The sequence below is a fragment of the Zalophus californianus genome, chromosome 8, assembly GCF_009762305.2.
Source record: "Zalophus californianus isolate mZalCal1 chromosome 8, mZalCal1.pri.v2, whole genome shotgun sequence".
NCBI lineage: Eukaryota > Metazoa > Chordata > Mammalia > Carnivora > Otariidae > Zalophus > Zalophus californianus.
Window position 1 is genome coordinate 96,661,565 of NC_045602.1, and position 12,292 is coordinate 96,673,856.

A 12,292-nucleotide genomic window follows, 5' to 3' on the forward strand; every position below is an offset into this window, starting at 1 on the left:
CTAATGTGTGACATTCGACTTCAGGTTCTTTGGGGTGGGTGATTTTGTATTGGTTGGTGAGTACGAGGAAGCAGATCTTGAGCACTGGGTAGGAGGGCAGGTGAACAGGTCCCCCAAGGCAGATGGGCAGAGACGTCTGGGGTGGACGGGGAAGGTCATTCATGGATGCTTTCGTCATCCGTGCTTTTTTGTGTCCCTGAGGTCACTGTGGAGACGCTTCTGGCTTTCTGGGGCTGGGACTTGGTGGCTGCAGGCACTTGCCCCTCCCTTGAGTTTGGCCCTGGCGGAGAAGCCACGAACTCGGGACCCGGAGGAATGCTGGCTGGCCTGGTGCACGCTGTGCCCTTGTGGGAGGGACAGCAGTCTCCTTCGGGGCATGTGACTGCTGAGCTCTGTGACCTTTGGCCACCCTCATCTCCTCACCTGGGAGGCCTGCCCCAGAGGCCCAGGAGGTTCACAATAAAGCAGACCTGAGACGGAGATCGGGCAAAGGAGAGGCAGGAGGCCCTGGGGACGAGAGGGGTGGCCAGGTGGTTTCCAGGGTCCTTCCATGACTGGAGGGGTAGCAGGAAGGGCCCGAACCCTCGGAACCATGGTGGCCGAGAGAGATTTTCCCTAGTCCGGGGAGCTGCCTGAACAGACTGGAGTGCTGACCTACTCTACCCTGCGGTCCTTCAGCTGCCTTGCCCCGGTGCCCCGGGTCTGAGGGCCCCAGCCTCATTTTCACCCTGGAAGAGGAAGAAAATCTTGTGTGAGGACCAGGCCGCTTCTTGGTCTGGGGAACATTTGGGTGATGGCGCCATTTTCGTACTTCCTCCCTCCTCCCCCCGCTTCCTCTCCCTCCTCCCTCCACCTCTCTTCCTGCTTCTCTCCCCCACCCCCCACCCTCCAATGTCCTCCTTTCCCACACTGTGGGCCAGGCATTATGCCAAGATCTGGACAATTTCAGCTGCATGGCAAGTGAACATTTCTCTTGCAAGTCCACTCCTCTTTCTTTCTTTCTTTTTTTTTTTTTTAAGATTTTATTTATTTATTTGACACAGAGAGAGATAGTGAGAGCAGGAACACAAGCAGGGGGAGTGGGAGAGGGAGCTGAGCAGGGAGTCCTCCAAAGGGGCTCGATCCCAGGACCCTGGGACCATGACCTGAGCCAAAGGCAGACGCTTAACGACTGAGCCACCCAGGTGCGCCACCACTCCTCTTTCTTGGTGGAGGAAATAAACCGTTCTGTGGAGCCCCTATGATGTGGGGCACACAGCTTGGCACCCCTGGCTGCACAGCGTTCTCTGGAACAATCCTCAGAGCACTCCCAAGGGGGTCAGCGTCCTGGTGCCCAGAAGCAGATGAGGCAGCCACAGGGGCCATCGGCTGGTGGCCGGAGGAAAGTGCCAGGAATCCTAACTCTGGTCAAAATACCCCTTTCCCTCTCCCCACCCTTAAGAAAGGAAAGGACTCCCCGCAACCCCCCCATCCCCGGTTCAATTTGGACTATGCAAGAGGCAGGCATGAGACGAGGGCAGGCTTTGGGAGATCCTCACGCTTTTGGTTTCTCTGAACAGCAACACCCCGTGCCCCAGAGCCATCCTGAAGGGTCGCCGTGGTCCTAGGAGCTCTGCCTCGCATGAAGGTCCAGGAGCTTGGTCTACGTGGCCACGTTCAAGCATCCGCGGTGGCTGGGGATGCACTTGGGATTCAGAGCAGCAGAGTGGGATGTTGTGAAGGCCACGTGGTGCAGCCTCCTGGGACAGCCAGCGCCGAGGCCTTGGCCCTGGCTGCAGAGGGCCAATTGCTGACATCCTGTTGTCTCCTAGCACTTGATGCAGGGGAGAGCGTCTAGAGAGCATGATTTGCTTTCCACAGTGATCTGGGTAATTTTGACAACAAAAATGAGTATTCCTGTAAGGGATGATCTAAATGACTAGCTGGGGCAGCTGGTCTCTGGTCTGGTTTGCACAGGGAATTGTGAACTAGCTGACATGATGTTCTCCTTAGGGATGGATTTTTAGTTATTGATTTAAAAAATTTTTTTTCTTTTTTAAAGTAAGCTCTATGCCCAACATGGGGCTTGAACTCATAACCCTGAGATCAAGAGCCCTATGTGCCACTGATTGAGCCAGCCAGGTGGCCCTGGCACAGATTTTTATCAAACAGAACTCTTTTGGTTGCAAGTGACAGAAACTCAGTTTAAAATGACTTTATCAGGGGTGCCTGGGTGGCTCAGTTGGTTAAGTGTCTGCCTTTGGCTCAGGTCATGATCCAAGGGTTCTGGGATCAAACCCGCATTAGGCTCCCTGCTCAGTAGGGAGTCTGCTTGTCCCTCTCCCTCTGCCCCTCCCTCTGCCCACTTGGCCTCTCTCTCTCGGTCTCACTTTCTCTCTCAAATAAATAAATAAAATATTTTTTTAAAAAATAACAAATAAATTAAATTAAATGACTACCAGGAGTGCCTGGCTGGCTCAGTTGGTGGAACATGTAACTCTTGATCTCAGGGTTGTGAGTTCGAGACCCACACTGGGTGTAGAGATTACTTAAAAATAAAATCTTTTGGGGAGACTGGGTGGCTCAGTCATTAGGCATCTGCCTTCGGCTCAAGTCATGATCCCAGGGTCCTGGGATTGAGCCCCGCATCGGGCTCCCTGCTCAGCGGGAAGCCTGCTTCTGCACCCTCTCCCTCTGCCTACTTGTGCTCTCTATCTCTCTGTCAAATTAATAAGTAAAATCTTTAAAAAATAAATAAATTAAAAAAAAGTAGAATGACTTTAACAGAAAAGAGAATGTATTGGCTGACAAATCTAGGGTTGTTCCAGCTCCAGCGATGGCTGGATCTAGGTGCTTAAATCATGTTATCACTCATCTTTCTCTCTGTCTTGTATCTGGTTTTCCTGAAGGTGACTTCAATCTCAGGCAGGTTCAAGTGGGGATCTCATGGCCAACCATTGCTCTGGACTCCTGTCCCATAGTACAGCGGCTCAGCAGAAGAAGGGTTTGTCTTTCAGCCAAAGATCTTGGGCTGATGCTTCTTGTCTCTAAGTGGCTCGATTTGGCTCTTGGTTCCACCCTGAGACTGTCACTGTGCTGTGGGAGATAGGCAGCCATGCTCCTGCCTCTCCTGAAGCCAGAGTGGTGTGAGCAGGTCAGCCACACCACCGGCTTGGGAGTAGGAAAGTGGTTCCCCAGCAGAAAAGCGGGTGCTATGACCAGAGAGGAAATGGATGTTGGGCAGGTTTCCTAGCTAGGACAAGGCACAGCTGCTGTAACAAAGACTCCCTACAAATTCTGTGGCTTAAAGAAGAGAGACTATTTCTCACCTAGCAGTTCAGGGTTAGTGGTGGCTCTCCTCATGCCATCAGTCAGAGACTGGCCTTCTTTTTTTAAAAGATTTATTTATTGGGGCACCTGGGCAGCTTCATTGGTTAAGCATCTGCTTTCGACTCAGGTCATGATCCCAGAGTCCTGGGATCGAGTCCTATATCGGGCTCCCTGCTCAGTGGTGAGTCTGTTTCTCCCTCTCTCTCTGTACCCCACCCCCGCTTGTACTTGCACTCTCTCAAATAAATAAATAAAATCTTTAAAAAAAATTTATTTATTTACTTATTTTAGAGAGAGAATGAGAGCAAGTTGGGGGGGCAGAGGGAGAAGGAGAGAATCTCAAATGGGCTCCACATTGAGTGCAGAGCCCAATGTGGGGCTCGATCCCATGACCCTCCTCCTCCCAACCCCATTTGCCTGTCCTGCTCTCAGCCAATTGTCAGGAAATCCAGCTAAAGTGTCTGGGATCATGATTTCAGGGGGAACTAGTTCTCAGGCTGGGGGCCTCGGGACCTTAGGTCCGCGGGTGGTGGGCATAGAAATGCATGCACGAGTTATTGTCAATATTTTCTATCCCTCTTTGGAAACCATGTATGAACTTGTACAAAGTCTGGCCAGCAGTATCTTCGCTTTTGGTTGGTGTGAGGTCAGCACAGTGTGGAAACTCACGCATGTGCTGGTCAGAAGTGCCTAGTGGTGGTGCACTTTGGAGAAAGGGATCTGTTATCAGTTCAGGTGGTTTATTTGGTTGATGTCTTAGGTTGAGTTTCTAGAAGCAGAGCCTGAGACAGGAATTCTGGGCTAAGTGATTTCTTTCTTTCTTTCTTTCTTTCTTTCTTTCTTTCTTTCTTTCTTTCTTTCTTTCTTTCTTTCTTTCTTTCTTTTTTAAGATTTTATTTATTTATTCGACAGAGAGAGACACAGCGAGAGAGAGAGAGAGAGCAGAAGCAGGGGGAGTGGGGGAGGGAGAAGCAGGCTTCCCGTTGAGCAGGGAGCCTGATGCGGGGCTCGATCCCAGGACCCTGGGATCATGACCTGAGCAGGAGGCAGACGCTTAACGACTGAGCCACCCAGGTGCCCCACTAAGTGATTTCTTGAGAGAGGCTCTCAGGAGAAACCAGTAAGGAGGAGATGGAAACAAGTTACAACAGGAAGAAACCAGGCAAAGATGTGGGCTCAGCTGGAGTCTAGCCTCAGGTTGATCCCAGGGGGACTCTGTAGGGTGAATGGCACTGTAGACGCCGTCCCTCTTTGTGGCTGGGGAACTAGTCATTGGCTTTGGGTTATCCCTGGTGGGGAGGGGGAAAAGGGCATGGCCACTGGGCTGTTTAGCTGCCAGTGTTCTAAGCAGCCGGGGGCTTAATCACAGGAATGGACTATTAGGGGTGAAAAAGCTTGAGGTCTGTAACCTCTCGCTGTTTCTCCATGGATTATTTACTTTTTGATAAGGGACCTCTTTTGGAGCTAAAGGAGTGAATCACTCCTGCAAATTATGTCGTGTTTTGGGGAGAAATAAAAAAAAAATATTAAAATGCATGCTGAGAACAGTCTTCCCTCCAAATCTGTTCCTCATCTGCCAAGCCTCTCTACCATCATAGTCAACCACTGTTAGCTTCTTGTGTAACTTTCTTTTTTTTTTTTTTAAGTTTTTATTTATTTATTTAAGTAATCTCTATACCCAACACGGGGCTCGAACTCATGACCCCCAGATCAAGAGTTGCATGCTTTTCCCACTGAGCCACCCAGGCGCCCCTTGTGTAACTTTCTTGAGTCTCTTTACTCATATATAAACAAACAGGAATAGAAGTATTGTTGTTCTCCAGGTTTTTTTAAATTAGCAGATAGCATCATGCATACTGTTTGGAACCTTGCATTTTCCTTTTTATAATGCATCTGTTAGCTCTTTCTATAATAGGACAACAAAGATCTCATTCTTCTTTACAGCTTCTAGTATTGTGTTATATGCATGTACCATAATGTAGGTTATCCATCTTCTACTGATGGACGTTTATGCTGTTTCCCATGTTTGTCTACTCTGAAGAATGCTAGGTGAGTGATTTCATATATACGTTATTTCACATATGTGCAAACCGATCTGTGGGGTAAATTCCCAGAAATGTCATTGTTCGGGCTAAGGGTATAGCCACCATAACACTGGTGGATACAGCCAGTTCACCGTCCCACCAGCCACACGTGAGAGAAGCCCTCTCCTCGCCACCCTGCCAACGTCATTTGCTGCGGCTTGGGATTTGGGCCAATCTGATAGGTGAGAAATAGTTTCTCAGTGTAGTTTTACTTTACATTTCTCTCATTATGTGTGAAAGAAAGATGTGGAGCCTTTTTTCAGGCGATTAAGAGCCCTTTCTGCGAATTGCCTTGAATGGCCATGTTTCCACTGAGTTGTTGGCCTCTTTTCCTGTCCAACTTCTAGAAGTTTGCTTGTTTGTTTGTTTAAATATATCAGGAAGTTTAGCTCTTTGTGATGGAAGTGACTGGCTTTCCTCCCAGATTGTCATTTATCTTTCGATTTTGCTTATGCTGTTTTTCCTCGGCCAAACAGAAGTTTTGTGATTTTTATGCAGTTTGAATCGATCCATCTTTTTCTTTTATGGCTGCGAGAGATTGAGTCGTTGTTAGAAAGGCCTTCCCACTCCAGGGTTATATCGGAATCCTGTCGTGCCTTTTTCTAGGATTTTAATGGTTTCGTTTTATCACGTATAAATCTTTGATCCGTTTGGACTGTTTCCTGGCGTATAGTGGGAGGTATAGATCCAACTTTATCATTTTCCAGATGGCTGACAAGAGATATTTTTTTAACAGGGAGCTTGTCCAAAACACACCAGAGAACGCTTTCTTCAGGAAAAGGTCGCGTGCCTCAGCAGAAGGTGTTGCAATTATAGTACGGAGCAGTTGTCTTTAATTAGCAAAGACTCGTTTGTTCAACAAGTATTTACCAAGTGCCCACTGTGTGCCAAGTACTTTTCTAGATACCGAGACTCGGGAAAAATAGACACATGTACCTGCCCTCCAGGAGTCCCCATTCTCTTTCGGGGAGACACAAGAAATAAGCAAGTAAATATATACGGTGTTAGCTCACAGCAAAATCAAATTTATTTTTCAGTTACTATGGCTGTGTAATCAACAGTGCCAAAACTGAGGAGTTCTGTGGGTCGGGGCTTTGAACAGGGCACAGAACAGGGCGAGGGGCTGGCTTTTCTCTGCTCTCTGATGTCCAGGGCCTGAGCTGGAAGACTTGAAGCCCAGAGCCTGCGAACCCCCTGAAGTCTTACTCACTCAAGCAGCTGGTGGTTAATGGTGGCTGTTGGCTGGGGCCTTGGTTCCTCGCCTTCTGGTTTCTCTGGGTGGGCTAGTTTGGGCTTCCTCTGGAGTGGTGGGTTCCCAGGGGTAAGGTCCTGAGAGACAGAGTCAGGGGGAGGCTGTATCTCCTCGGAAGAGCCCACCTCCGGAGCCCTGCAGTGTCACTTTGTCACATTTTGTCTGTTAGAAGTGAGTTCCTAAGGCAGGTCCATATCAAAGAGGTGGTGGATAAGACTCCCTTTTGATGGAAGGAGTGGTTTTAGAAGAGTTTGTGGGACCGTACGGATTGCCATGGCCATTGTTAGAAAATGCAGTCTGTCGCATCACGCAAGGAGGGCTGGGGTGGGGCTGCGTAGGTGATGTTGGTGAAGACTGTTGGCGATTTCTGTAGGGAGCAGCGACCTGTGACCGGAAGAAGCGAGGCAGCATGCGCTGTGGTTACCTGGCGGAGCGTTCCAGGCTGAGGGAACAGCAAAGGCAAAGCTCTGGTAAAGACCGAGGCTTTGCCTCTGAATGAATTGGGAAACCATTGAGAATTTTGAGCAGAGGAGTAACGTGATCTCACTTAGGTTTTAATGGGCTTGCTGTGGCTGCTGTGAGAACAGATTCGGAGGTGGGAGGCACGGGTGGAAGTGGGAAGACCAGTTAGGAAGCCATTGCAAAAACCAAGGCAGGACAGGATGAATGCTTGGGCCAGGGCGATAGTGCAGGAGGTGTGGAGAATGGCCGGAGTCTAGCTATGTACTTAAAAGTAGAGCCAGCTGGGTTTGCTGATGAATTGGATGTGGGTTCATGGCCAGACCACACATCCTGGTTTGTCTGGGCCAGCTCTAGTTTATATAATGAGTGACATGGCCCTCTAGTTATGAGAAGAAAGCGAGGAGTCAGGAACGTCTTTAAAGTTTTTGGCCTGAGCATCTGGAAGCATTATGGCGCCATTTACTGAGATGGAGTGTCTGCACATCGCTGGGTCAGGGAGGAATCAGAGACGTCCAAGGGTCTCATGAGCAAGAGGACAAGGTGAGCAGGTGGTGGGGCGTCTAGGGTGGAGGTGGAATGTGAGTGTTCCTCGACCAGAGAATGATGAATAAAGATGAATCCAGGAGGCTGGCCACGGTCCTCTGTGGCCGTGAGAAGAGGCCTGGGCAGGCCGGTGCAGACGTTGGGGCGTGAAGAACTCCCACATGGAGAATAAGAAGGAGTTGCCTAGGAAAGGGGGGGATGAGGTGAGAGGTGGTGCAGGTGCTTTGAGTGAAAATCTTCCTCAGGTAGGTGTAGCTCCTCATCTTAAACAGAGCACAGTGAGCACAGTCTGACCTTTTGGAAGGGACTCAGTCGTCATTCCACATGTGGCCTGTCATCAGACCACTTGTGGACATGGCTTCCGTGGCCCATGGGCCCCCCTCGGGATTGCTCGGCTCTGCACCTTCTGGGTGCATGGGGAGTTTTCTGCCTCCCCTCCCTGGCAGCTGTCGCTTTCCTTCTTGTCCTAGCAGAGGCCCTCTCTCTTTAACCCAGATCCTTCCAGGCCACAGTTGCTCGATAACCGGCTTATCGAGCTCACTAGAATCGTAAAACAAGGGGCTGTCCTGTGACCTTTAGTCGCTGTTGAGGCTGCTTTGAAGGCTTTTTTCCTTTCTTCTTCATTTTCCCCAGATAATTGCTGACTGGAAGGTAACTTCTAGATAAGCGCGGTCCAACTATAAAAGTTAGTTGGTTGCCAAATTAATTCATTTATTCAGTATTTACCAGGCACACGATCCCCATAGGAGCCATGCGCTAGACCCACCCGATTATCATTCCTACAGCAAATATTAGCAGCAGGCCTGCAGATGGAATGGACAAAACCCCAGCGTGTTTGCAGTGTCCGTGCTAGAGGGAAAAGGTGGACAGTAGCTAAGAGAAACGAGTCAATGTCACGTATGTAGTTGGTGCTGAGTGGTGTGGAGGAATCATCGGGCAGAGAAGGCACAGGGAGAGAGCGAGGGGAGGGGGGGCCGCAGTTAAATAGCGTGATCCTGGGAGGCCCGCGTGAGAAGCTGAGGGGAAGCCTTGACCCCCCCCCCCGTCAGGACCCCAGCAGCGTTGGGATCAGGTGACCATCGTGGACGATGGCACATGGCATGCTTCCCATCACACTAACGGCTAGCTCCCAAGTCCCTTGGTAGGGCCTGCGCCGCTGAGGTGGTGTGGCCTCTAGCTGCCTGTGGGCCCCATGGTTCACTGCCCGGCTCGTGCCGCGGTGGACCCTACTCTCCTCACACACCCCAAGCACACTCCCGGCTCAGGGCCTTTGCGTGCCCGTGGGTCGCTGCAGGTCTCACGTGTCCACTCTGTTCTGGTGTCTGCTGCCGTGTCCCACGGTCAGCGAGCCCTGCCTCCCAGTTACCACCACCTGGTGCAATCCCCTGCACACACATGCTGAATCTATGTCAGCTCTGAGACCCACTTTAACCCACAGAATGTGTCAGAAGGGAGGCTGTGCCTACTCTGGGCCTGAGCCTTGAGACGGCCTGGCCGCTGCTTTTGAATCTGGGGAGCCTTGGGCTGCCGTGGGAGAAGTCTGGCTACCCTGCTGGCAAGGCCAGGTGGAAGGGCCATCTGGACAGGCCACCCCAGCAGGGAAAGGCCCGGAGTCTGCCTGCAGACAGGGCTCCGGTTATGCTGACGTCCCAGAGGGGCCGAGCCTTCTCCCGTCCTTCACTCACCAGACGTGTGAGTGACTCGTCTTGGACGTTCGGGCTCTGGGAGGCCTCAGAAGACTACAGCCCCAGCGAAAATCCGTGGGGAACAGAGGAACCACCCAGCTGGGCCCAGTCAGTCCACAGAATCTCTGGAGGTAAGACAAAGATTGTTGTTTGAAGCTCTTCATTTTGAGGTGGTTTGTCCTGCAAGCCGTAGATGCCCGGAACATTCCCTGACTGCCCAGCACAAGCCGTGGTCTCTGTCCCTGCCCTGCCCCTGCTTTTCCTTCACCCCACTTCCCATTTGCTGACACTGATGTGTGCCTTTGTTCACTGCCGTCTCCCCCCGCCCACTCTGATCTCCGAAAGGTGGGGAATCTTCGTTCTGCTCACTGCTGTATTCCTGGAGCTCGGGACAGCGCCTGGCTAGTCACAGGCGCTCCGTGAATGAATAACTCGTGAATGAATGAATAACAATGAATGGACGGGTTGAATGAGTATAATAAGTATCCACTCTTCTGCGATCAGAATGGTCTTGGTTTCAGAAGGGCCCTTTTCCTCTGAGGAAGAACAGCCCATCCCCAGCGCGTTGGGCCACAGGCTGGTCCGTGGGGTACATCCTGCCATTGACCTGGGGCATGAAATCGACACATTTTTGTTGAGCGCTTTCTACAGGGAACACTGATTGGAAGACTCACATGAACATTTAAAAATAAGCAGCAACTTTATTTATTTATTTTTTAAAAGATTTTATTTATTTATTTGACAGAGAGAGACACAGCAAGAGAGGGAACACAAGCAGGGGGAGTGGGAGAGGGAGAAGCAGGCTCCCCACCGAGCAGAGAATCCGATGCGGGACTCGATCCCAGGATCCTGGGATCATGACCCGAGCCGAAGGCAGGCGCTTAACGACTGAGACACCCAGGTGCCCCAAGCAGCAACTTTAAACAAATCCAGTTCTGTGTTTGGGGAACCCCCTGCCCCCGTGACCCCGAAGAGGGGGCAAGAAGCAGGAGCTCATGCAAAGCCAGGCTTAGGAAGGGGCAAAGAGCACCCAGGTGCCAGGTGGAGGAACGGAGGGGAGGGCCCTGCCCCGCACCCCCCCACTCCATACCAGCCTCCCAGGAGGGGCCTCTGGGCTCCGGGAGGCCTGCCTGCCAGGCGAAGGGGCAGATTTGTGTGGTCCCCATGGTCCGTACGGTTGCTATTTCGGTTCTCTCCTCTGTTCCATCGGCCTGACATTTTCTCAACTGATTCCAAGCCCAGTGCACCATTTTAGCTGACGTGGGTGAGCGTTTCGTGGGGACAGCAGATGGATGGGATGACAAATAGCAGGATGGTGGGGACAGCTGAGAAGTGCTTTTTCCTGTGCCAGAGCTGTTGGCTGTGCACGTGCCCCAGCGTAGTCTAGACACTGCGGAAGCAGCGGCATGTGCTCAGGGACAGTGGGCAAGCTGGCTTCCATTTCTTTCTTTGCCGCTAAGCATCCTCCTCTACATCCAATCAGCCAGCTCGCCAACTGCCCCAGAAGCAGACCCCGAGACAGTAGTTCACTGGACCCCAGGGAGTGTGACAGGGTGGTGCAGAAGTGAGCCAGGGGAGGGGAGAAGGACTACATGGGGTGTGGTGTGGCGGCGAGCGGGTGACTGCTGTGGGCGGCTGGGCACGGTGTGCCCCAGAGCTGTCCCACCCGAGGTGTGAGGAAGCCGGGCCGTTCAGCCACCGACTCCTGTTTCTCCTGTTGCCTGAGGGGGACCCCCAGAGGACCTCAGTCCTTGGAACTTAGGCCTGCCTTGCAGCTAGACCAAACCTTCAGGGAGTTCTCAGGTTCCTAGCAGAGGCCCTCTGTCTTAGTTTGGGCTGCTAGAACAGGGCACCATGGACCCGGGAGTTGTAAGCAGTGGAGATTTCTGTTTCACAGTTCTGGGGGCGGGGGTGGGGTGCCAAGATCAGGGTGCTACCATGGTCAGCTTCTAGTAAGTACCCACTTCTGGGTTGCAGACTGCTGTCGACTCTTTGTCTTCTGGTGGAAAGAGGGCAAGCTAGCTCTCTGGCTTCTTCCGGGAAGGGCACTACTAATTCTACCCACGGGGCTCCACCCTCAAAGGCCCCACTTCCCAGTCCCATCACATTGGGATTAAGGCTTCTTTGTATGAATCTGGGGGGGCGGGGGACACAAACATCCAGCTCGTCATTTACAGTGAGCGCTGAGGTGGTACGGGCAGGGCCAGGTGGTGTTTGCTCGCCAAGCAGCGCTGTCTGTCGCCTGCCCTAGGCAGATGCTGTGCATATGAGGCCAGACCCTTGCTCATAGTCTAGTGGGCGAGATGGATATGAAGTGGATCCGGTGAACACGGATGCAAAGGCTCTGGGGGGGCAGGTCACCACTGAGGGCACCAGGAACCTTTGCAGAGCAGGGAACATGAGTGGGGTCCTGAGAACCAGATAGGAATTCGGGGTTACATATATGTACCACTGCACTCGTATGATGGCTGCCTCTGGGGTGGTGGACACCCAGAATTCCTAACCCGAGACCTGTCCGCGGGCCTTCAGCACAGAAGGCTACACCGGAAGCGGGCCGAGGCCTCTCAGTCAGTGCCACGTCCTAGCAGGGAGAGCCAGCTGATGGCCCTGGGGACAAAGCAGAGGGCCCCGGAGTTGGAAGGTGGTTGGGGAAGCCCCTGGCACTCTCTCCCCACCCCGGTTGTACGACTGGCTGGCTCCTTTTGGAACATGCTTATAATTGGCTCTATTTAGCTAGTACTTTATAGATGGAGAAGCACTGTGACATACAGGCTCATGGTGGGTCCTTACAGCAACTCTCTGAGGCAGGTATGATGTTCTTAACTACAGTTGAGGAAACCAGGGTCCCCCAAATGTCAATCAGTTGGGCCAAGGCTATATGGCTAGGAAGTGGCAGGTCCATGAGGCACACCTGGGTCTTTGACCCAGGTCCCGTTTGTCTCCCTCCTCTTATTACC